Genomic DNA, 23,968 nt, shown 5'->3' with positions numbered 1-23,968 from the left:
AATGCACTATAGAAATTTTAGTCAAGTGTGGCAGACTAAATACATACATTTATTTCTAATCTACTTCAAGCTCCAATATAATAACTGTCTGTGAATAAAATGGTCTAATATCACAAGGATAAAATTAATGAGAGTGGATGAGACATACCAACAAATTTTTGGAATATAAAAATAGATAAGGCATTGTTAGTAGATTTGACAAAGCACAAAGCCTTAAAATATTTCTGCATAGAGAGAAGTTTCTAAAGTAAGGCAACTCAGAGATAAATCAAGAATGGGGAAATTCACACACCTCAACTGTGAAAGAGAAATATGAGACTAAAAGCAGTGGATTAATTAAAAGTTTGTTTGATGAGATATAATATATAGATTTCTCCTCCATCATTCCAAGCAGTTAAGCAGCTGCCCTTTCCAAACACTCATAGAGGATAAGAGATTATTTTCTATAAAAATCAAACCAGATTGTCGTGTACATCAAACAAAGGAGGGATGGCAGGGAGGTGATATACTGAAACAGCATTATTGAAAATCTGGAATGAACAATTAGATACTCAGTTCTCATTACCTGCTCAGTGATAGTGATTCCTGCTACCAGACTGGATGCTGGAGGACTCTCCTTCAGAGAAACAAGGGGAAAAAAAGCCTATAGCTACTAATATTTGTATCTCTGCAATTAAATAGCTGGCTCATTTCCCAAGCATATAAGAGTGATGCCCACTAGTCAACAAGAACTGATGACACATGACGGATTCTAATCAGTGATTTATTACCACTGTTAAATAAGAATGGACACTCAAAGATTACCTGAAAAAGTCCTCTAATATGGCCCCAGACTGAATAATTCCTACTTTCCCATATCATAAATTCAAAAACTATCTAAGATTCAGTGAAATCCTCAGGAAGGTAGTCTGTATCATAAATGCCAACCTTATACATAAAAAGAGCTGACATTCACTTACGATGCTGAACAATGCAGACAAAGAACGCTGGCTTTGGGTTAAGAAGACTCGTAGTTTGAATTTTAATTTTAACCCCGACAGATGTGTAAACTTAGTCAAAATTCCTAAGTTATTGAGCCGGTGTTTTAGCCTGAGTTACCCAGAGAACAGAGCCTAAGGCAGAGGGTTTCTATTCTATTCTTTCATAATGGATGGAGTGCAAGACAACAAAAGTAATGGATTAGCACAGAAATGCAGGGCAGAAGAGAGAGCCATGAGAAAGATATATTATCAGTGTGGTTGCCATTAAATGAAACCAGTTACCCAGTTTAATAGAATCATCCCCAGGGAGAAAGGTCAATGGCATCTCAAGACTCTTTATCAAAAAGGAGAATGGGAGGAAATCATCCCTTTTGTATTTCCTACTGTTCAAAAGTTTTCACATTGCTTTTCTGGTTATAAATTCATGGAACTCTAGTTGAAGTCCAGCAAAAGCATCAACAAGGAATCATAGGAAAGAGAAAGAAGGCCTGAGACATGGGTATAAAAGAAGGGACTGTGAAGTGGCACCTGCATGGGAGTCCAAATTGAGCTGGAGTAAAGCTGAAGTAATTGTTTTAACTAAGACAAGTGTGCCCAAGAGGACCTGAAGTGGCACACAAACTTGTAAAGTTTTTTAACTGTAAAATGGTAATAATATCACCTATGTTTCTGGGTTACTATACATATTAAATAGCATAAATGGCACACTTGCAAAGCATATTTTAATAAATATATTTAATATTTCCCTTATTGATTTCTGCCATTAGTAAAAGCATTTCTGAAATTGTGTAAAGGTCTAGATGAAGTGACATTGGCCATACTTTGATCATCATTGAAACTGGGTGATAGATGAATGATTCTCATGATCTTTACTTTGATATGTATCTTTGAAATTTTTGTAAGCATAGTTTTAAAAATAGTATTTCTAAAATTTAAAAATAGAAACAAATAATTATTATTTCGAAGATCAACTTACAGACTCCTAGTCATATCAGGATATCAATGCCTATCTCGTTCACTTCCTGGTGCTTAAAAAATAATAAATGTAATTATTTCCCAGTCTTCACTTTCTACAATGCTAAACTATTTATGTCTTGATTTCTCATCTCACATGCTTCCTTCACTGAATGCTATTGAGATGAAATTTATATCTTATATTTCAAGTGTATTTACATTCATTTCTTCCCCACTATGTTGCAAACAAGTGGTTTTGCCCATTTGTTCTTATCCTGAAGTCACGAAGACAGCTAACTCTATTATATTCCAGAAGCTACATTGTCCTGCCTTTGACATTTAAGATTACGGCCTTGAATTAATTTTTGTATGTGTATGTGACCACACAAACTTGTTAGAAATCAAGTTACAATTATTTTTTATATGAATTGTAGTTATATCACCATTACACACATATTGAAAAGAAGTATTTTTCTACTGCTTTGCAATAGAAATGTTGACACAAACCAAGTGCCTATATATGCACAGATCACTTTATGAACTTGTTATTTTGTTGTACTAGTTTGTTTGCACAGATTTTTTGCTCTAATAAGACACTGCCTTACTTATTGCAACTTCTGTTATAAGCTTTGAGAGCTGAGAGAGAAAATCATTCCAGCTACTTATTCTTTAATTTGTATTTGCTATTTTTCGTCTTGTGCATTTATATAAATTTTATAATCAGTTTGTCAATTATTAAAAAAATGTACGGAATATGGAACTGCATTGAATGTAGAGATCAATATGGATAGTATTGACTTCTTCAAAATGTTGAGTCTTCCAGTCCATGAACAGGAAATATTCTTCTAATTATTTAGAACATCATTAATTTTTCTAAATAAATAAATGCAATTTTTCTTACCAGTGGTCTTCACATATCTTGTTAACTTTTGTCCTTTTATATATTTATGCTATCATAAATGGTATACATGGTTTACTTTCCCTTTCTGTTCACTGGCTATGCATAGAAATGGAATTTCTTTTTGAATATTCAACCTGCGTATTAGTTTTCTAATGTTGTTGTAATGAATTACACAAACTTAGTGGTTTAAAACAACACCCATTTATTATCTCACAATTTAATCAGTCAGAAGTCTGGACTCAGCCTGCCTCAGTTGGATCTTTTTCCAGAGGCTCTGTGGACAATTTTTTTTCCCCCAATCTCATTAAAATTGTTAATAGAATTCAGTTTCACAGAGTTACAGAATTGATTTCTACTTTTTTTTTTTACTGGTTATAGCCGGGGTTTATTCTCAGCTTTGAGAGGGCACTCATCTTCTTGGCTCATTCCTCCATCTTGAAACCAGCAACAGTGAGTCAAGTTCTTCTCTTGTTTTAAGTTTCTGTGATCTCACTTTCTACATCATCTCTTTTCTGCCTCCTTCTCTGTCAGATCTCTCTTACTTTTTTGCTTTTCTCTTCCGCTTTTAAGTGCTCCAGTTATTACATTGGGCATGACTGGGTAATCCAAGTTAACTTTTAGACTCCTAGTCATATCAGGATGTTAATATCTATCTCATTCACTTTCTGGTGCTTAAAAATAATAAATGGAATTATTTCCCAATCTTCACTCTATTTTAAAGTTAACTGATTAATAATCTTAATAACATTCAAACAATTCCTTCACAATAGTAACTACACAAGTGCTTGCTTGAATAATCAGAATATGGGACCCTTGACAATATATCCCTAAAATTCTACCTACCAAACCTGGTACCTGACTTGCTTACCAAACTCACTTTGCAATCTAATTTTTTATGTGCAGAATTTTTTGATTTTTAAATATATATACATACAAATGCACACATATATATATGTAATCTTAAAATCTGACAGTTTTATTTATTCCTTTGAAGTTATTATTTGTTTTCTTTCTATTGATTACATGGATTCACTAGTTAGACCTTTTAACAAAAAATGAAACAAAAGTAATTTTTACTTTCAAAAGCTTTCAACATTTGCTTATAAGTTATGTTGGTTATATGATTGTCGTTTATTTTAAAAGTCAAATTAAGGAAAATTTGTCCTTTCTAATTTTGAGAGTTTTCCCACTAAAGGATGATAAATTTTTTTTTTCCCCATTTATTTATTTTATTGCATTTTACATTTTGGGGTACATGTGAGGAACATGCAAAATTGTTGCATAGGAACACACGTGGCAGTGTGATTTGCTGCCTTCCTCCCCATCACCTACATCTGGCATTTCTCCCCTTGCTATCTCTCCCCAGCTTCCCCCCCCCCCCCCCCCCTCCCCCTTTCCCCCCAACTGACCCCAGTGTGTAGTGCTCCCCTCCCTGTGTCCATGTGTTCTCATTGTTCAACACCCGCCTATGAGTGAGAACATGCGGTGTTTGATCTTCTGCTCTTCTGCCAGTTTGCTGAGAATGATGGTTTCCAGGTTCATCCATGTCCCTACAAAGGACCCAAACTCATCGTTTCTGATGGCTGCATAATATAAAATGTAATTTTTGCATCTTTTTGTTTGTGAATGTTCTCCTTTATTCTGTTAATACGGTGAATTATGATAATTTGTCTTTTGATTTTTAACCCAATCTTGTTTTCTAAAAACAAACCTAACTTGGATATCTTGGTTTAAACTTTACATACGGTGTTGTATTCACTGTGTTAAAATTTGTATAGGGGCTGGGCGCGGTGGCTCACACCTATAATCCTTGCACTTTGGGAGGCTGAGGTAGGTGGATTGCCTAAGCTCAGGAGTTCGCCACCAGCCTGGGCAATATGGTGAAATCCAGTCTCTCCTAAAATATAAAAAATTAGCTGCTACTCTGGAGGCTGAGGTAGCAGAATTGCTTCAACCTGGGAGGTGGAGGTTGCACTGAGCCAAAATCATGCCACTGCCTGGACAACAGAATGAGACACGACAGAATGAGGTTCCGTCATACGTGTGTTTGTGTGTGTGTGTGTGTGTGTGAATTTAAAAAATTTATGAGTCGGATTGCCAGTAATTTGCTTTTAGAAGAAAATACTATTGTCAGGTTTTAGTATCTAGGTATTTGTTAGGACTAACAAATGATTTAGTGACCATTTCCTATTTTCAATTATCTGGAATCGTTTGTGTAAGAGTGATGTTCTTTCTTCTATATGTGTTAAGTAGAATTTACTGGTGAAGCCATCGAAATTGGTGTTTTCTTATATAATGATTTTTAATTATAGATGTCATTTCTTTAATTTCAGTAGTTATATAAATCCTCACATTCTTTCTTTTTTCAGTTTTATCAGTTCTATTTTTTAAGAAATTATTTTATCTGAGTTTTCAGACATATTGTTGTTCATAACATCACAGGATAATCTTCCTAATATCAGAAAGATCGGTAATTATGTCTCCTTTCCATCTGTACTGTTGTTGATTTGTCCTATTTCTTTTTCTTTTTCTTCATCAGAAACACTAAAGAATTTTTATTACATTTTATTACATTTTCAAAAAATTAAAATCTTATTGATTTTGACTAGTATGTAAGTCCTTTATTTTGTTAATTTCTACTTATATTTTTATTATTTCTTTCCTAGTTCTTCTTTTAATTTAATCATTTTTAAGATAGATACTTAAGTAATTTCATCTTCTAAGCTTTATTAGTATGTTTATTTAAAGCAATACATTTCCATATTACCATGACTTTAGCTGCAGCATATGTATTTTGGTATACAGTATTTTATTTATTTTTCAATTAAAATTTGTATTGGCTTCCACTCTGACTTCTTCTTTCAACCATATAGTAGTGTATTTATTAATTAAAATCACCTATAAATATCCTCCTTTTATCTTTTTGCTACTGGTTTGTTTGTTTAACTACATTTAGGGAAAGTTTCATTTCTGACAAGACAAACACATTCCAGTTTATTCCTTCTGCTAATGACAACAAAATTTAGAAAAAATACAAAAGCCACGAGACAAAAGACTGAAAAATGGGGAAAAAAAGGTAAACAAGCTAAGGATTTGGGAGATTGAGGAACAACTACAAGCAAGCTGTCTTTCTGTCTTTCTTCTATATATCTCAATCTCAATGTTTAAGAAAGGCCCTCAATCCAGAATTTCCAACAGTTGCCGAGAAAACATTGTGCTTTCTTACTGTATTTAGCCAAAAGATCAGAAAAGCAAGGGAATAAAGAATTTTTTTTTTTTTTTTTTTTTTTTTTTTGAGACAGAGTCTGGCTCTGTTGCCAGGCTGGACTGCAGTGGCACGATCTCGGCTCACTGCAAACGCCACCTCCCAGGTTCAAGCGATTCTCCTGCCTCTGTCTCTCAGTAGCTGGGATTATAGGTGCACACCACCATACTGGGTAATTTTTGTATTTTTAGTAGAGATGGAGTTTCATCATGTTGACCAGGATGGTCTCGATCTCTTGACCTCCTGATCTGCCCACTTCAGTCTCCCGAAGTGCTGGGATTACAAGCATGAGCCACCACACCTGTCCTAAAAGAATATTTTAACAATATCGCTCTGTTCTTAAGGTGAACACTTCAAAGAAAGCCACACTTCTCCCCTCCCCAGTTCATACTGAAGCAGTGGAGTCCATGAGTGGAACCTTGTCATATATAATCTCTACACTAAATTTATAGCATAGTCCCCATCCCTAAACCTGTGTTGAAATTCTGACTTCCAGACACATCTTTCAGTAATGAAGAGGCACCCTTCTGTGATAAACCCTGTGGGCAAAGCTTCAACATTCACCCCACCCCTAAAGCAATGATTTTGTACCCTTCCCAAGCAGAATCAATGGGAAGAACTTTGACTTCTATATGCATCTTACAGTAATGAGGCAGTATCTCTCTCTTTTTTTTAAGAAGAAAATACTATTGTCAGGTTTTAGTATCTAGGTATTTGTTAGGACATTGTTTAAGAATGTGTTGTATAGAATGCTATTACCTGAATAACACATTGTGGCAGAACAGTATAATGTTTTAGTAGCTTTACATATAAATTGGAATTTAAACCATATCTCATATTTGTGAAGCAAGATGTGGATTTTGAACCTAATTAATTCAAATACCTGCTAAAATATAAGGTTTAATATAAACCAGAGTCTTATTACATAGTATTCAAAATCTTAAGCATGCTGTCCAAAGTTAGTTGTTATACCAAGAAGTAGTAATATCTCAAATCAAATGAGACACAACAATCAATACACAGTAGGGTTGAGATGACATTGATATTAAAATTGTTAGACAAGAATATCATGACAGTTTTCATAAAAATGTTCTAATAAGCAACTACAAAGACTCTTGACACATATAAAAAATAAAAAGTCTTAGCAAAGTAATGGAACATATAAAAAATAACCAAACAAATATTTTAAACTAAAAATACAAATATGTAAAATCCCTGAAAACAGAAACAAAAATACTTCATTGGATGGATTAAATAGCAAAACAGAGATGACAGTGGAAAGAATCAGTAAAATTGAATACTGATCAATAGAGATTATTCAATGTGAACAACATAGAAAAAAATTGATGAAAAGAACTAAGCCTCAGATATCTTTTGGGGAATTTTAAAATGATCTAAATTTGATGTCATTAGAGTCCCTGAAAGAAAGAAAAAAATGTGGTGCTTATAAAATATTTGAAGAAATAATGATGAAAACTTTCATAATTTCCCAAAATATACAAATCTGTAGATTCAAGAAGCCAAGTTACTCTTAGACAACAAAGCTCTAAAAATAGCTAAAGAAAGATATTTCAACAGAAAATCGAAAGAAACTTGAGAACATATATAATGAAGAGAGAAAATACGATAATTATGTGAGAAAACAAACTTTTTTCTCTTGAGTTTTTTATATTGTGTTTGACAGATAAAAAGAGAATGTATAAAATTGTTTGATGCACTTCTCCATGTATATAGAGGTAAGATTTAAATCAATTATAATGAGAAAGGATAACGACTATTCATCACAATTTCTAAGTGATAAGCTACATATGCATATTGTCATCTTTGATCAAACAGTAAAAAGTATGAAAAGATATATTCAGAAAGCATTGATAAATCAACACAATAATTAAAACCTGTTCAAGTAACCCACGTAAGAGAGGAAAAGGGAAACAGAAACAAAAACCAAATGGAACAAACAGAACACAGAACAAAATCACGTATGTAAGTTCTAAATATCAACAATTTAGTTGAATTTAATATAAATAATCTACACACATCAATTAAGAAGCCAAAACTGACAAAGTGGATTTTAAAAGTTTACCCAACTAAATTCTTTCTACAACAAACTTACTTCAAATTAAATACCAAAGGAGGTTAACAGTAAAAAGATGAAAAACAGCATGCCAAGAAAATCAGAAGATTCTTCATGTGGCAATATTAGAGGAGAAAGTAGAGCTCAGAGCAAAGAAAATAACAGGAAGAAACAGGGACACTGTAAAAAGATAAAAGTATCAATTCGCCAAGATAACAAAAATTTGATATGCTCAACGTATGCATGAAAACATAAGGAAATCCAATTCTGAAGTGTCCTTTTCCCACGGATGTCAATTAGGTTAATGCATTAATTATGTAGTATATTTTTTCTCACTGATAAGTTTCGGCTTTGTTTATTAGTTATTAATTACTAAAAAATTATTTTAAAATCCTCCACTGAGTAAAAATTGATTCATTCCTTTTATAATTATGTAGCTTTGTTTAATATGAATTAGGTGCATATAAATTTGGACTATTATAACTTCCTAAATTTAATCCTTTACTATGATGAAAATGGTTCACTTCATTTTTAATAACTGTTTTTGGATAAAAATATTTGAAATTAATTTAATTATATCAGTTTACTTTTTATTAGTGTTTGCATGGCATTACTTTAACAATGTTTCTAGTATCTAATTTTCTATGTTTACATTTTAGATATGTCTTTAACAAATACAGCAAAGGGCTGAATATTTTTTCCAGTTTGACAATATATTTTATGAGAATATTTAATTTTCTTATAAGTGTTTACTGACATATATTCTTATAAATTTACCATCTTGGTGCTTAATTTCTATTTAGCCTGCCTGTTTTATTTTCTCTTCTAATGCATTATTATGGCTAATTATACTTCTCTTCATTTATACTACACTGTTCTTAGACTATTCTCAGTCTTTAAAACAATGTGCCGTTGTTTCTAGATTTTTATGTTCACCCTTTAGATTTTCTCTGAACTTCAAACTTTAATTCTACAGGCTTATTTGTATGACCAACATTTATCATAGGTAAATCTATCCATAACAACACCCTTAAACCAGAAGCCTATCTCTACATCACCTCTAAAGATGGTCCTGTCCCATTTCCAACCTTCTTAGTAAATGAAACTGTCTTCTAATAAGTAGCTCATATCCACTGCTTGATAGTAAACATAATTCCTTTTCTTGTCACTCTTAAAATGTATGTACTTTGAAAATTTTATTCATCCCCCTCTCACTACTGACTCTCCCACATTCTAGTTCTAGACGCTTTTTTTATTGCTAGGCTCCTGACTTGTTTCTCTGTATTATTCTTTTCTAGTAACCATCAATTCTGCATACAGAAGTCAGATGCATCTCTCAAAATGTTAATCAGATCTTATTAATCCCTAGTGCAAATGTAATAAAAGCAGAATGACTTTCTTGGTTTTATAAAGTATTACTTTATCTCATTCTTAATTTGAGACATCTTCCTCACTGTTCCGTATGCCTAAAGTATTACTTTGGTAAATTTTTTGCACAGTTGACCTTTAAACACTTAATTTTCAGGTTTATTTTCAACTATTCAGAGGGTTATTTCTTGACTATCACAGCTAAGGCATTCTCTTCTCCATTGTTCTATAGTTGACTACCCTGTTTTTTTCCATCATTACATTTACTACAATTTTATATTGTTATTTATAGTTTACATGTTTAATATCTCCATCTCCCAACAGATATGGGAACATCATAGGAATTTTATCTTTCCCCTCTGAAGTTGCAGCACTAGTTGTCAGATTAATTAGCACTTATCTAAATTTCTAGTTTTCTTCTTTGCCTCATGTTAGTGTTGCACCCTTCCAAAACCAAGCTTAAAGTTAGGCATGATCTATGTGACTGGAATTCAGTTGCCACTCTGAGAAAGACATCCATAAGAGTCTCCATGCAATTTGCCGTGTCTTCATCCTTTCTTTGTGGTAGAAACCAAAGATCTTCCAGATAGCAGAGGTTCTGTTAATGTTATTTCTTGAAAAAGGGCTATCTGAACAGAACAGCTGTGACTTGGAATGGGGACACGTAGCTTGGAGAAAAAGTAAGCACACAGTGATTTATGTTACTGTGGTTATATGGTTATTTGTTATGGCAGCATAACCCAGCCTGCCCTGACTTAAGTGATGCAACATTTAACAAATATTTATAAAATAAATAAATTCAAATTTACTCTAATACCTACAAAGTGATCAAGTATAGTGCACCAAATAATAAATATTTATTACGGAATACAGGAACAGTGATCTAAGCCTTGACATATTAACCATCCATTGTTGTAGCAGATGTCACTATTGCCATTGTGCTTAACATTTCTAGATTACAAAAATTAAAACAGCACCATTGATCAGTGCAGGTCTGTGTATTTAAGGAAATGGTTTACAAGGTTTTCTTCTCCCTTGTAAACATATTGTTTGGAAGAGAAAATATATATAATTTGCAATTTGGGATGGAATGGGGTGGGATGGGAGTCCTTACATATGAATTCTAAATTGATTTTCATCCCATTTTCCTCCCCTTCTCTTTCCATTTCTGATCATTCTGTGGAAATTGAAAGCTAACAGAAATTTGAAGAATTGTCATGCAAACAAACAACTTTAGCATATTAACCTGTTGTCCAACCTTAAATAAGCAGTTTATATTTAAAATAACCCAAAGTGGAGATTTTATTTCCAATTAAACCATTTTTAACTATTTTTGAAACATTTAAAATCCTACCACTATTTCTCTTCAACTAGTCCTTACTTTTATAAACAAATGATGTAACAGCAGAGTAAATAATTCATAACTAGGTCTTTCTGAATCTAAAAACACTTTCTTGTCCACTATGTGATGCCATATTTTTTTATTCTGTCTTTGTGAGTTTGTTGTTCTATTCCGTCCTCTGAAATAGCCTTCCCCTGTGTTTCAACATTCCAATGGCTACTCCATTTTACAAGAAGCAGTTCATGTTTCCTTCTTTGGGGTGGATCCCATGATAATTGTGGCTCTCACTGGTTATTTCTCTGTGAGATTCAGTAGCACTCAAATTTTCAGACTATTCAGTGCCCTTTGGCAGATTTATAGTAATGGTCTATAATTGCTTCGTACCTGCTAACCTTGCTTCCAAAGCTAGTTTTTGAGATTAATGATACAGGAGCTTGCCTTTTTATTTCTGTGTAGCTTCCATAGAAACAAGAAAATACTAGACACACAGTAGGCATTGGAAGAAAATGTGTTCAGTTAAATGAACTTGATTTGAATGGCATGAGAGTTCAGTGAAACTGTATATATTGTGAAACGTGGCAACTTACACCTACTCAAGACATTAAAAGAAATAATGCTTTCTTGCCTAAGTTTTATGTCCAATTTGTTCCAGTTTCAAACCCCTTGACAAAAACAAAATCTTTTAATCTGTTTGCAAAATATTCCCTCCTTCCTCCCATTTTGCTGTTGCTGCTCTGTGATATACTGCCCTTGCCTATTACCCCTTTATAGCTGTTTTGTTAAAGTTCATACCGCTAAGACCTGTAAAAGAAATTTATGGCTCCAGGGATTTCAGCAAATTCTAAATAACCATAACAGGAACATGAAGCATTAATTAAAGACACTAGAGTCTAAGTTATAACAGAAATCCTGACATTTAAGGCCCTGGTACCATTTAAATTTAAAATGGTATGACAAACAGAAAGTAATTTGATGGTCAGAAGGTTATAATGGATACCTTAATACCTTTGTCAAGAAAAAGTGCCTGTCCTTGCTTTAACCCCTACCCAGGGGCTTCAGGGACCCCCTTCATAAAACACAGTGATTCCTAAATATTTTTGCAATAACTCATATATAAGCTGGTCTTTCCTTTAAGAGTACAAGAGATTAAACACCAACCCCTAACATTCATACACCAATTTTCAGTTAAAACAGCTTAATATTTAACAAATATTTAGTGCAATTTGTCTATTTCTTAGTTTACCATGGGCTGCATTTAAAGCCAGCTTCCAAGGAACATGTCACAATATGCCAGAACAATTTTTCCCCAAGGAATATGCTGATTTTTTTCTTAAAGGCAGAAGTTGATATTCCTGACTCATTCTGCCAAACCAAGCAATGACAAATGCTTCACCTAATTTGAAAAATAATTTGTAATACCAAAGACTCAGCTTGTTTTGTGTATTCAATACTAGTGCCCTTTCTAGAATGTTGAAAGTACACATTGTGTGTATTTGTCTAATGCATATTCAAAAAAGGAATACAAATTGATCCTCAAAGCTCAAATCTGCAGTACATATTCTGTGTTCTGCCCCAACTTGTACCTTCATGAATTCTTTTACCTAGCACAGAAGGCTGCTTTCTCTCTGTGAAATGCTGTGGTACATATATAGTATTAATACCACTCACTTAGGAAATGTCATGTTTTGTCTAATATTGCTAAATTTTGTGTGTATAGTATCATTCCTCAAGTAAATTACAAGATAAGGACAATAATTTATACCAGTTGCATCCTCTACAACACTTGGCACTGACTTTGAATAGATTAGACTCTTAATAAATATTCCTTGGTTGATTAATCAATTTACCAACTTACTAATTGCAAAGTGACATCATTTGTCATTAACAAACATACACATGGATTACAAAAACATCATGTGAATTTGTATATAATAAGATTAAACCCAAATTAGCACCTGAGAGGCCAACCACCCTCTCCTTTAGGCTCTTCTCACTTTTATATCTACTTTTGCCTCACTTACAATTCCGCTGCTTGCTTGCCTTCGTTCTCTTTTCAGCTTTCTGCTGTTATTTAATATCTCACCAGTTGTGTAATTTCAGCTCCCAAATTGAATAAGACGTTCCCTCCAGTGTAACCCTCACCTTGACAAATAGCCAAATAGTAATTATTATTCCTTTCAGGAGTTGAGCTATGGAATCATGCTTGCAATATCCCAGACTTGAGTGCCTAGAAATTTATGCTATGCTTCCCTGTGTCGGAGTTTCTATCTGCGATCGTATTTCAAGCCCTCTCATTTTTTTTCAATATGATTAAGAAAATTCCTTTATGAAGTTGGAAGCTCAGAGAGACATTCAGAAAGAAACTTGAAGTTTCATATTTTTGCTAACTTGCTGTTCCCATTTCCTTTCCTATCATTGTAGCCAGACTGAGAGGGAGAATTAATTTTGCAATGGTCTCTAATTTTTTTTTCTAAATGTGTGACCTCTATATTAATAGGAGCCAGAGTACTCATTCATCATATCTGGTCAGTGTGAAACTGACATTTACAGGGTGGAATGTTTCCCACTCAGGACAAATGAGTATCATTTGTAAAACATGCCGCACCCAATCATAGGCTCCCATGGATCTCCAACTACATTTTTAAGCAACAATATAAACCATTCCCGAAACTGAAAGGTCTTTTCAAATATTTACTGCCTACCTATGGAATTTTTATTCTGCTGGCTGCTGCCATCAATAACCGTGGGAGTTCCTAGCTAAGTGTTGTGTATGACCTCCAAGGAAAGTCTTAGCATTGCAGAATGAGGAGGTGGGTTAGCATCCTGCATTTTTCATTCTGTCACTTTCTAGGGACAATTACAAAGAAAATAAGGATCATAGAAGACTTACTTTATGTTTATTATAAAATTCTTCAGTTCTTGCATTTGCAAGTAAGCTCAATGATTTTAAGTTTGTTTTTTCCCAACATAAAATAAAATATTATTTCCTACTTCCTCTATGAATCTATTAGGTTACTTCAGGCCACTGTGATCTTTCATCTGGCATTTTGTTTTTATTTTTCTAGATCACAGTTGTGATTTACACCCCCCCGACCCCCCACGGACTTGGACACCTTGGTGATATTAGCTCACGCTCCTAGCTCCATAGTGACAAAATGAGAAAACTTTTTCCCAAGAATATCTGCTAATTCTGGAGTTTCTGCTCTCTTATGATCTGTTCTGTCTTATGGTTCTGTAGTCATATAATAAGCTTTGCCCCTTATCAATGAGGGCACAAAATGAAGTTTTTCAAATGGTTTCTGCAAAAATTTACAGTTGCTGCTTTAAGAATTTTTGTCAACTTCAATAACTTTATTGAAAAGTTGCAGATTCCCTCCTCCTTCTTTTTCTCCTTCTCTCCTCCTCTTTATGCCCTGTCTCCCCTTTATTATTCTCCTCTTCTCAAAAGCAAACAATCGGAGAGAGATCCAAGATGGCTGATCACTAGCAGCTCGGGATTGTAGCTCCCACTGAAAGAGCAGAGAACGAGAGGACGCCACACTTTCAGATCAATTTTTGTTGCTCACGCACCAGGAGATTCCCAGCGGAGGAGCCCCACGTGTCGCCAGCGCGACTCTTGAGGCTGGTGAAGCGGTTTTGCCGCTGCCTTGGTGTGGTGGTTTTTGGTGCAGTGTCAGAAAAGCACCATCAATCTTAAAGCCGCTGTTTTGGCCGGCACAGTGGGTTGCTCAGATTCTAGCGCTGGGAATCAACAAGTTGGACGTCCATTCAGAAACCCAACTATAAAGACGGTAATTATAAAGACCACAGATGGATAAATTTATAACGAAGGGAAGAAACCAGCCTAAAAAGGCTGAGAATACCCAAAATCAGAATGCCTCTTCCTCTACAGGGGATCACAGTTCCTCATCAGCAACAGAACAAGGCCTGATGGAGAAAGACTGTGTTCCATTAGCAGAAGCTGGCTTTAAAAAGTGGATGATAAGAAACTTCTGGGAATTAAAAGAACTTGTTCTAACCCAATGCAAAGAAACTAAGAACTTTGAAAAAAGGTTTGACGAAATGTTAACAATAACACACAATTTAGAGAGGAATATAAGTGAATTAATGGAGCTGAAAAATGCAACACGAGAACTTCGCGAACTATGCACAAGTTTTAACAGCCGAATTGATCAAGCAGAAGAAAAGATATCAGAGGTCGAAGACCAACTTCATGAAATAAAACAAAAAGACAAGATTAGAGAAAAAAGGATAAAAAAGAACGAGCAAAGTCTCCAAGAAATATTGGACTATATGAAAAGACCTAATCTACGTTTGATAGGTGTGCCTGAATGTGACGAGGAGAATCAATCCAAGCTGGAAAATACGCTTCAGGATATTATTCAGGAAAACTTTCCCAACCTAGCAAGGCAGGACAATATTCAACTCCAGGTAATACAGAAAACACCACAAATATATTCCTCAAGAAGACCAACCTCAAGGCACATAATCGCCAGATTCACTAGGGCTGAAATGAAAGAGAAAATACTGAGGGCAGCCAGAGAGAAAGGTCAGGTTACCCACAAAGGGAAGCCCATCAGACTCACAGCAGATCTCTCAGCAGAAACCCTACAAGACAGAAGAGAGTGGGGGCCAATATTCAACACCCTTAAAGAAAAGAACTTTCAACCCAGAATTTTACATCCAGCCAAACTAAGTTTCATAAGCGAAGGAAAAATAAAATATTTTGTGAACAAGCAAGCACTCAGAGATTTCATCACCACCAGGCCTGCTTTACAAAGCTTCTGAAAGAACCACTACAAATAGAAAGGAACAACCCGTATCAGCCTTTCTAAAAAATACCAAAAAATAAAGAACATCCACATAATTAAGAAATTGCATCAACTAATGGGCAAAACAGCCAGCTAACATTAAATGACAGTATCAAACACACATATATAGACCCATTGGTATGCTACATCCAGATCCATCTCACATGCAAGGATACACAAAGACTCAAAACAAAGGGATGGAGAAAAATTTACCAACCAAATGGAGAGCTAAAATAAATAAATAGAAAACAGGAGTTGCAATTTTTGCTGATAAAATAGATTTCAAAGCAACAAAGATCAAAAGAAGCAAAGAAGGATATTACATAAAGATAAAAGGATCAACGTAACAAGAAGAGCTAAAGATCCTAAACATATATGTGCCCAATACAGAAATACCCAGATATATAAGACTTATAAAGAGATTTGGACTCCCACACAATAATAGTGGGAGACTTCAACATCAATATTAGATAGATCAATGAGACAGAAAGTTAACATCGATATTTAGGACTTGAACTCAGATTCGGAACAAGTAGACTTAATTAACATTCATAGAACTCTCCACTTTGAATACACAAAATATACACTCTTATCAATACTACATCACATGTATTTACAGGTTTAAATGAAATATTGGTTGGCTGCTTGTTAATTATTTTCCTTCCCTCATTTTTTTTTAATGTCTCTATTATTAAACACAATTACAATCATACCCACTTTTAGACTGCATTCTAGCCCAGGCAATAAAGCAACACCCCTGTTCTCTCTCCCTCTTCCTCTTTCTTCCTTTCCTTTATTCTTTTTCTTTATTCTTTTTCTTTCTTTCTCTCGTTCTTCCTCTAAAAAAAAAAAATAACTAAAGCCTCAAATCAACAATCTAAGCTTTTGCCTTAATGAACTAGAAAAAAAGAGAGCACAATAAACCCAAATCTTATTCTCAAAACCTGGACACCAGCTCAACTTCTTTATTCTATAAGTACTCACCTGCCGTAATCAGGATTTTGTTCCAGTGAAAAGACTGTGTTCCTCCTCAGAGAAATTTATGAGATGTTAAGAGAGTAGAATTGCATTAATCTTATACCATTCCTAGAGAATTCTTCTTTCCTCAGTTAAAGTTTAATTGTTCTGTTGTGAATAAACAAATGATCAGTCTAAGCAGGTAATTTACAGTGACCTGTATCTGTGACTAGTTTTAAGCCTACCCTGAGGTCAGAATTTAAACATGTTAATTCAGTACTGGACTTAATAGTAAACAAGATAGAGATATGTCTGTCTCACAGAGATTTGTAATATAAGTCACAGAAGCTGTACTCCAAATAAAAGGTTCATAGTTATAGGGAAAATCCATAATAATAGAACCTGTGTGATAGGGTGAATGTTGGAATTAAAAGAGTAACACTTACAAAGAATTTCAGAGGCCATCAGGCAATCACAAACAATAGCTGTTAGTGGTAACATTAGCTGGTCTCTGAATAGCCAAATATCTTGTATCCTCATAACAATGATTCAAATAAATGTCATTACTATTTCACAGAGTAAGATACTTAAGCATTGGGGGTTATTAAGCAATTATTTAAGAGCATAGCAGCAACATGTAGAGCAGCTGGAATTACAACATGGTTCTTTGCAAACTTAAAGTCCCCTGTTTTTGTGTGTATGACTTTAAATATTCATAGTAGAATAATCTATATATGAATACAGATAATTTCAGGAAGCATTAAAGTAAGCTTAGTTTTTCCAAAAAGGTAACCTCTGTTTAACCATCAACATAGGCAAAAATGGACAAGTCACTGTGCCTCAGAAGCTTTCCTAGTGCTTCTTCCATTCATAAAAATCTTCCATCCTTGGAAAACAGCCATGATAAAAATTATATCAAATCCCATGTTTTTACTTGACCTTTTAACCAAATGACTTATGCTTTTCTAAATAATACAGACATGTTTTGCCTGTTTGGGACTGTTATGTAACTAGAATCCTAGACAGAGTTCTTCATTTAACTTTGTCATACATCAAATGTCAAGTGTCCACAAAAGGATGGATCACTATGGGCCTTCCATGTTCTTCCACTGGTCTATTAAATACCCTTAAAGCAATAATCCTGCTATCTCAATTACTACAGTGTTACAATAGGATTTATTTTTTGGTAGAATAAGTCTAACCATCTTCTTGTTTCTTCTTCAAGAATGCATGGATTCTTCTCTGCACTTTGCATTATCACATACATTTAAAAGTAAACCTATTAAGTGCTATGAAATTAAAATAAATAAAACACTTGGGTTTTGTTTGGTGTTACATTATGTCTACAAAGTAAGGATCACTGGCATCTGCAAAATTTGAATCTCCTAATCTATAAAAAATTGAACACTATTTGGTTATTCTGGGATCCTTTTAACTACCTCTCAATAATTTTTTTTTTGTCTCTATAAAGGTCTAGTACATAATTTGCTACATTTATTTCGAGAAAATTAATGTTTATGTTGTTTTAAATAATATAATTTTTAATGTTTCATTTGTGTCTTTATTGCAGTATGCAAAATAAATTAATTTTCCAATAATAATAAACTTGTACAATACCCATATTAAGTGTAATAGTTTCTGAAGATTCTTTTGGACCTTCTGTATATATGATTTTATTATATGAAAATAATAAGAGCTTTAATTCTTCTTTTCACTTCCTTATACATCATTTCTTATTCATTTTTGTAGTTATTTATTTACATGCACATTTATACATATGTAAGTATTTTATTTGTTTAAGGATATACCACCAAAATGCAGGGGAGTTGGAATTATAATATGGTTCTTTCTGAACTTAAAGACTATTTATATTTAATTATCAGTTTCATAGGGAATGCTTTGTTTCAACAGTATGTATGAATTTTGCTACAGATGTTTGTGTGTTTGTTAGGTTATACTGAGATTGTTAATTTGATAAAAACACTTTAGTTCAGATTAGTTCTTTTCTAATTTTAATTTGCTATTCTGAGAAGATTTTGAATTTGTCGATTTTTCTCTATGTGGGCTTGTATAGTCATCTCATAATCCTATTTAATTTGAAAATATGGCAAATCACACTGATTGATTTTAAATGTGAATCTGACCTTACATTTCTGAGATAAATCCAGTTTAGTAATCATACTTTGCTCACTTTACATATTGTTAGATGCAGCTTTCTAACACATTGTTGACTTTTTTATTTGTATTTTTGAGAAATATTTCTCTATACTTTTTCTCCTTTATGAATTCTCATAACTTTTCAGTATCAATATTAGGATAGTTTACTAAAATATATTGTGAAATGTACCATTTTTTCCTATTCTATGAAATATTTGGCATGATATTGGAATATTTTCTTCCTTAAATATTTAATGGAAATTAAGAATGTAGCCATCTGGACACAGATACCCTTTTCTTTCTTTGTCTTCTTTTTCTCTATAATTAAATTTAATTATAAATTCAACTTATTTAATACAATGATTATAAGAATATTTGGGTATTCTATTTCTTATTTCTGCTGGAATAAATTTTGGTAAGTAATACAATTCATCCATTCAACATTTTCAAATTTATCAACATAAATTTGTACATAATGCCCTGTTATTATTTGTTTAATGTCCACAGGAACTATAGTGGTATCTTATTTATTATATCTTGATTAAGTTAATTGAACTTTTGTCTTCTGTAATCAGGATAGCCTGAAGTTGATATATTTTATTAGTCTATTTACATAACATTTTTTTAACTTTTCTGAAACTCTATAATACAATAAATGTTTTCTATTTTATTAATTTTTGCTATTATATTTAGTATTTATTTCTTTTTATTTTCATGTTTATTTTATTGTTTTTTCATAAAATTATTGAGATAAATGCTTAACTTATTAATTTTTCATTTTTTTCTAATATGTGCATTAAAATATAAATTAGTCGGAGTTTCTTATAATGTTAAGCATTTACTAAATGACTCCACATTATGTGGCTTTAAAAAAAAGACAAATTGGAAGTTATCAAACTTTATTCATCATTCAAAAGGCATTTAAAAGAATGCAAAACTAAGCCACAGACTGAGGAAAGATATTTACAAAATATATATCGAATTGAGAGCTTGTATTCAGAATGTGAGTTACTCTAACCAGTCAATAATAATAATGATATAAACTGATTTTAAAATGAGAAAAAAATTGAACAAACACTTCTACAAAGAAGTTATATGAATGGCAAATGTCCATATTGAAATATATTTTGCATAATTTGTCATAAGGTAAATAAAAATTAAAATCGCATGGACATATAATTCTATACCCAGCAGAATGGCCGATTTAAACTCTCATACATATAAAAACACACATACACAGAAAATAACAAATGTTTGTTAGGACATGAAACAACACAAACTCTAATATATTAGGGGTAGGAATGCAAAATTGTAAGTTACTTTAGAAAACTGCTTGGCAATTTCTTATGAAATTAAACAAATTTCATATAACACAACAATCCCACTTTCAGGTAATTTCCAGGAGAAATAAAAATGTATGTCCACACAAAAATGTGTACTAAGTTATCCTAATAACTAATGCTAATAACTTATGCTAATATTCATAATAGCCTAAAGGTAGAAACACCCTAATAGCTAGCTGTTGAAAGGATTAGCAAATTGTAGCATATTCAGAAAATAGAATAATATTTAACAATTAAAATGTATGAACTCTACATATATGGCTGAATCTCTGGAGCCCTATGCTAAATGAAGAAGACAAACAGAAAAAATGGGACACTTGCTTCCATTTGCTTGAAATTAACAAAAAAATAAAATTGTAGTAACTTAAAACTGGCCAATGGTTACTAGAGGCTGAGTTGAGGGAAGTTGACTACAAAGCGGCAGAAGAAAATTCAAGGAGAGATCCAGAAATATTTTATATCTAATTACTTTTGTCCTAATAGGACAGTATATAATGAAACTGTAAAAACTACTTAAATCTTAAGAACATGGGTGCAAGTAAGTAAGTAATAGTGAATGCATGGGAAATGATGTTATTATAACACACTATTTTCATTAATTTATAGAAAAGGACTATTAATGTTTTGCATGTGTTCAATCAGAATAGACTAAAAAATTAGATATGATACCAAGTTAAGGCAAACTTTTCCTACATAGTTTCCTCATAAGCTACTTGGATAATGTAGGCATAGAGGTTTATTATTCACAATAACGAGTTATGCCTTTAATATCTGCTCTTCTTGGCTCGGATACGGTATGGTGACAAAATCAAGGTCTGTGTCTCCCATTATCAAGACCTAGTAACAACTATTTCTCATCAGCTTAAATGAACAGAATTCAAGGACATGAATTCAACAACCTGGACATTATGTTCAACTCAACCTATGGCAACAGTGGTAGTTCGAACCACATCAATTTGGTTAGCTGAAATTATAGCTTTTGAAATTTTTTCCTGGCTTTGTGCCAGATCAGAGTTGGCCAAAACAGGAAATTACATGACATATGGAAGGTGGAAGTAAAGCAGTAGCCATTACTCTTTGAAGGTCATTATGGTTAAATTCAGTGAAAGACAGTCACGGAAATGGTGGCAGAGTCTAGCTGTGCTTTCCTTTCTTTTACATCCAGCACTTCTTTTTTTCATTTACTTTGTTGGTCAACAGTAGCCCTAGGCTCACCTCCACATGCTTGGGAGCTGATCTATAGAGAAAGAGCCATACCTTGTTTTATTGTTCTTTGCCTTATTGTGCTTTGCAGATATTACATTTTTTTTTAACAAATGAAAGGTTTGTGGCAACCCTGACTCAAACAAATCTATGGGCATCATTTTTTTCAATAGAATGCGCTCACTTGGTGTCTTTCTATCATGTTTGGGTAATTTTTGCAATATTTCAAACTTTACTAATATTTTTATATCTACCATGGTGATCTGTGATCAGCGATCCTTGATATTACTATTGTAATTATTCTGATGTGCCACAAACAGCACCCATATAAAATGGCAGGCTTAATTGATAAATGTTTCGTGTGTTTTGACTGCTCCACTGACCAACCATTACACTCTCTCTCTCTCCCTTTCCTTAGGCCTCTCTATTCCCAACGATAGAACAATATTAAGATTAGGCCAATTAATAACCTTACAATGCCCTTTAGGTGTTCAAGTGAAAGGAATAGTTACACATCTCTCACTTTAAATCAAAGCTACAGATGGTCAAGATTAGTGAGGAAGGTATGCCGAAAGCTGTGACAGGCTGAAAGCTAAGCCTCTTGCACCAAACAGCCAAGTTGTAAATGCAAAAGGGAGAGTTCTTGAAGGAAATTAAAAGTGCTACTTCAGTGAACATGCAAATGATAAGAAAGTGAAACTGTTTTAGTGGTCTGAATAGAAGATCAAGCCAGCCACAACATTCATTAAAGCCAAAGCCTGATCCGGAGCAAGGCACAATTCTCTTGAGTTCTATGAGGGCTAAGAGAGGTGAAGAAGCTACAGAAGCAAAGAGAATGTTTCATGGCATGTAAGCTCATGAGACAGATATTGTTTCATGAGGTTTAAGGAAATAAGCCATCACCATAGTAAAAAAAGCGTGAGGTGAAACAGCAAGTTCTGAAGTAGAAGCTGCAGCAAGTTATCCAGAAGATCCAGCTAAAATCATAAGATGGCTATGCTAAACAACAGATTTTCAGTATAGAAGAAACAGCCTTCTGTTGGAAAAAGATGCCATCTATGACTTTCATAGCTAGAGAGAAAAAGTCAAGGCCTAGCTTCAAAGCTTTAAAGAAGAGGCTTACTGTCTTGTTAGGGGTGTGTGTAATGTAGCTGGTGCCTAAAGCCAATGTTCCCTTCCACTCTGAAAATTCTACAGCCCTTACAAATTATGCCAACTCTACTTCTCTTGTGTTGTATGGATGAAAAAACAAAGCCTTGATAATAGCACATATGTTTATGGCGTGGTATACTAAATATTTTAGGCCCACTCTTCAGACCTACTGTTCAGAAAAAAAAGATATCATTACTCATTAACAATGTATCTTGTCACCCAAGAGCTCTGATGGAGATATACAAGGAAATCCATGTGTTTTCATGCCTGTTAACACAACACCCATCTGCAGCCATAGAAGAAGTAATTTTTTGACTTTCAAGTCTTAGTATTTAAGAAATAAATTTCATAAAGTTATAGCTGCCATAAATAGTAATTCTTCTGATGAATGTGGGCAAAGTAAATTGAACAACTTTTTGAAAGGATTTACCATTCCAGATGCCATTAAGAGCATTTGTGAAAGGGAGGACAACATATCAACATTAACAGGCATTTGATGAAATTAATTCCAATCCTCATGGATGGCGCATTAAGCTATTCATGACTTCCAGGGAGAAAGCAACTGCAGAGGTAGAGGAAATAGCAAGAGAGATAAAATTAGAAGTTGAGCCTGAAGGTGTGAATGAATTGCTATAATCTTATGATATCACATGAATGGAAGAGGAATTGCTTTTTATGGATGAACAAGAAAAAAAGATAGTGATCTTTTGTGATAACATGTCCTAGTGAAGAACATTGTTGAAATGACAACAAATGATTTAGAATATTAAGTAAAATAAACTTTTTCATAAAACAGCTGCATCATTTGAGAGGATAGAATCCACATTAAAAGAGTTCTACTCTGGCTAAATGCTATCAAACAGTATCACATGCTACAGAGAAATCTTTCATGAAAGGAAGATTCAGTACATGTGGCAAGCTTCATTGTCTTATATTAAGAAATTACCACAGTCACCCAGCCTTCAACAACTACTCTCCTGATGAATCAGCATCTATCAACATTGAGGCAAGAGTCTCTAGAAGCATTGAAGACTCAGATAATGGTTAGTAATTTTTAGCAATAGTGTATTTTTAATTAAGGCATGTACATTGCTTTTATAGACATAATGCTATTGCACACTTAGACCATGATATAGTATAAACATAATTTTTATGGTAATATGGTTTGGCTGTGTCCCCACCCAAATCTCATCTTGAATTATTGTTCCCATAATCCCCACTTGCCATGGGATGGACCCAGTGGGTGGTAATTGAATCATGGGAGTGGTTACTTCCATTCTGTTCTCATTATAGTGAGTGAGTTCTCTTGAGATCTGATGACTTTGAGGGGCTTCTTGTCCCCTTTGCTCTGCACTTCTTCTTCCTGCTGCCTTGTGAAGAAAGATGTGTTTGCTTCCCTTTCAACCATGATTGTAATTCTTCTGAGTCCTTCCCAGCCACATTGAACTGTGAGCTTTTCTT

The 23,968-nt window shown here is 33.6% G+C and overlaps 1 long non-coding RNA gene across 1 annotated transcript; it reads left to right on the top strand.

The window, feature by feature from the left end:
- Positions 1-3,966: 3,966 nt before the first annotated feature.
- Positions 3,967-22,489, top strand: LOC116528244. Its single transcript, XR_004258940.1, has 3 exons — positions 3,967-3,977; positions 6,321-6,324; positions 22,405-22,489. It is a non-coding gene; the product is annotated as an uncharacterized LOC116528244 (long non-coding RNA).
- Positions 22,490-23,968: the final 1,479 nt, after the last annotated feature.

Source organism: Sapajus apella, unplaced genomic scaffold (genome assembly GCF_009761245.1).
Source record: "Sapajus apella isolate SASKATOON/1434 unplaced genomic scaffold, GSC_monkey_1.0 scaffold57, whole genome shotgun sequence".
In the NCBI taxonomy this organism is placed as follows: Eukaryota; Metazoa; Chordata; class Mammalia; order Primates; family Cebidae; genus Sapajus; species Sapajus apella.
This window is presented reverse-complemented; position numbering and strand designations above follow the sequence as displayed.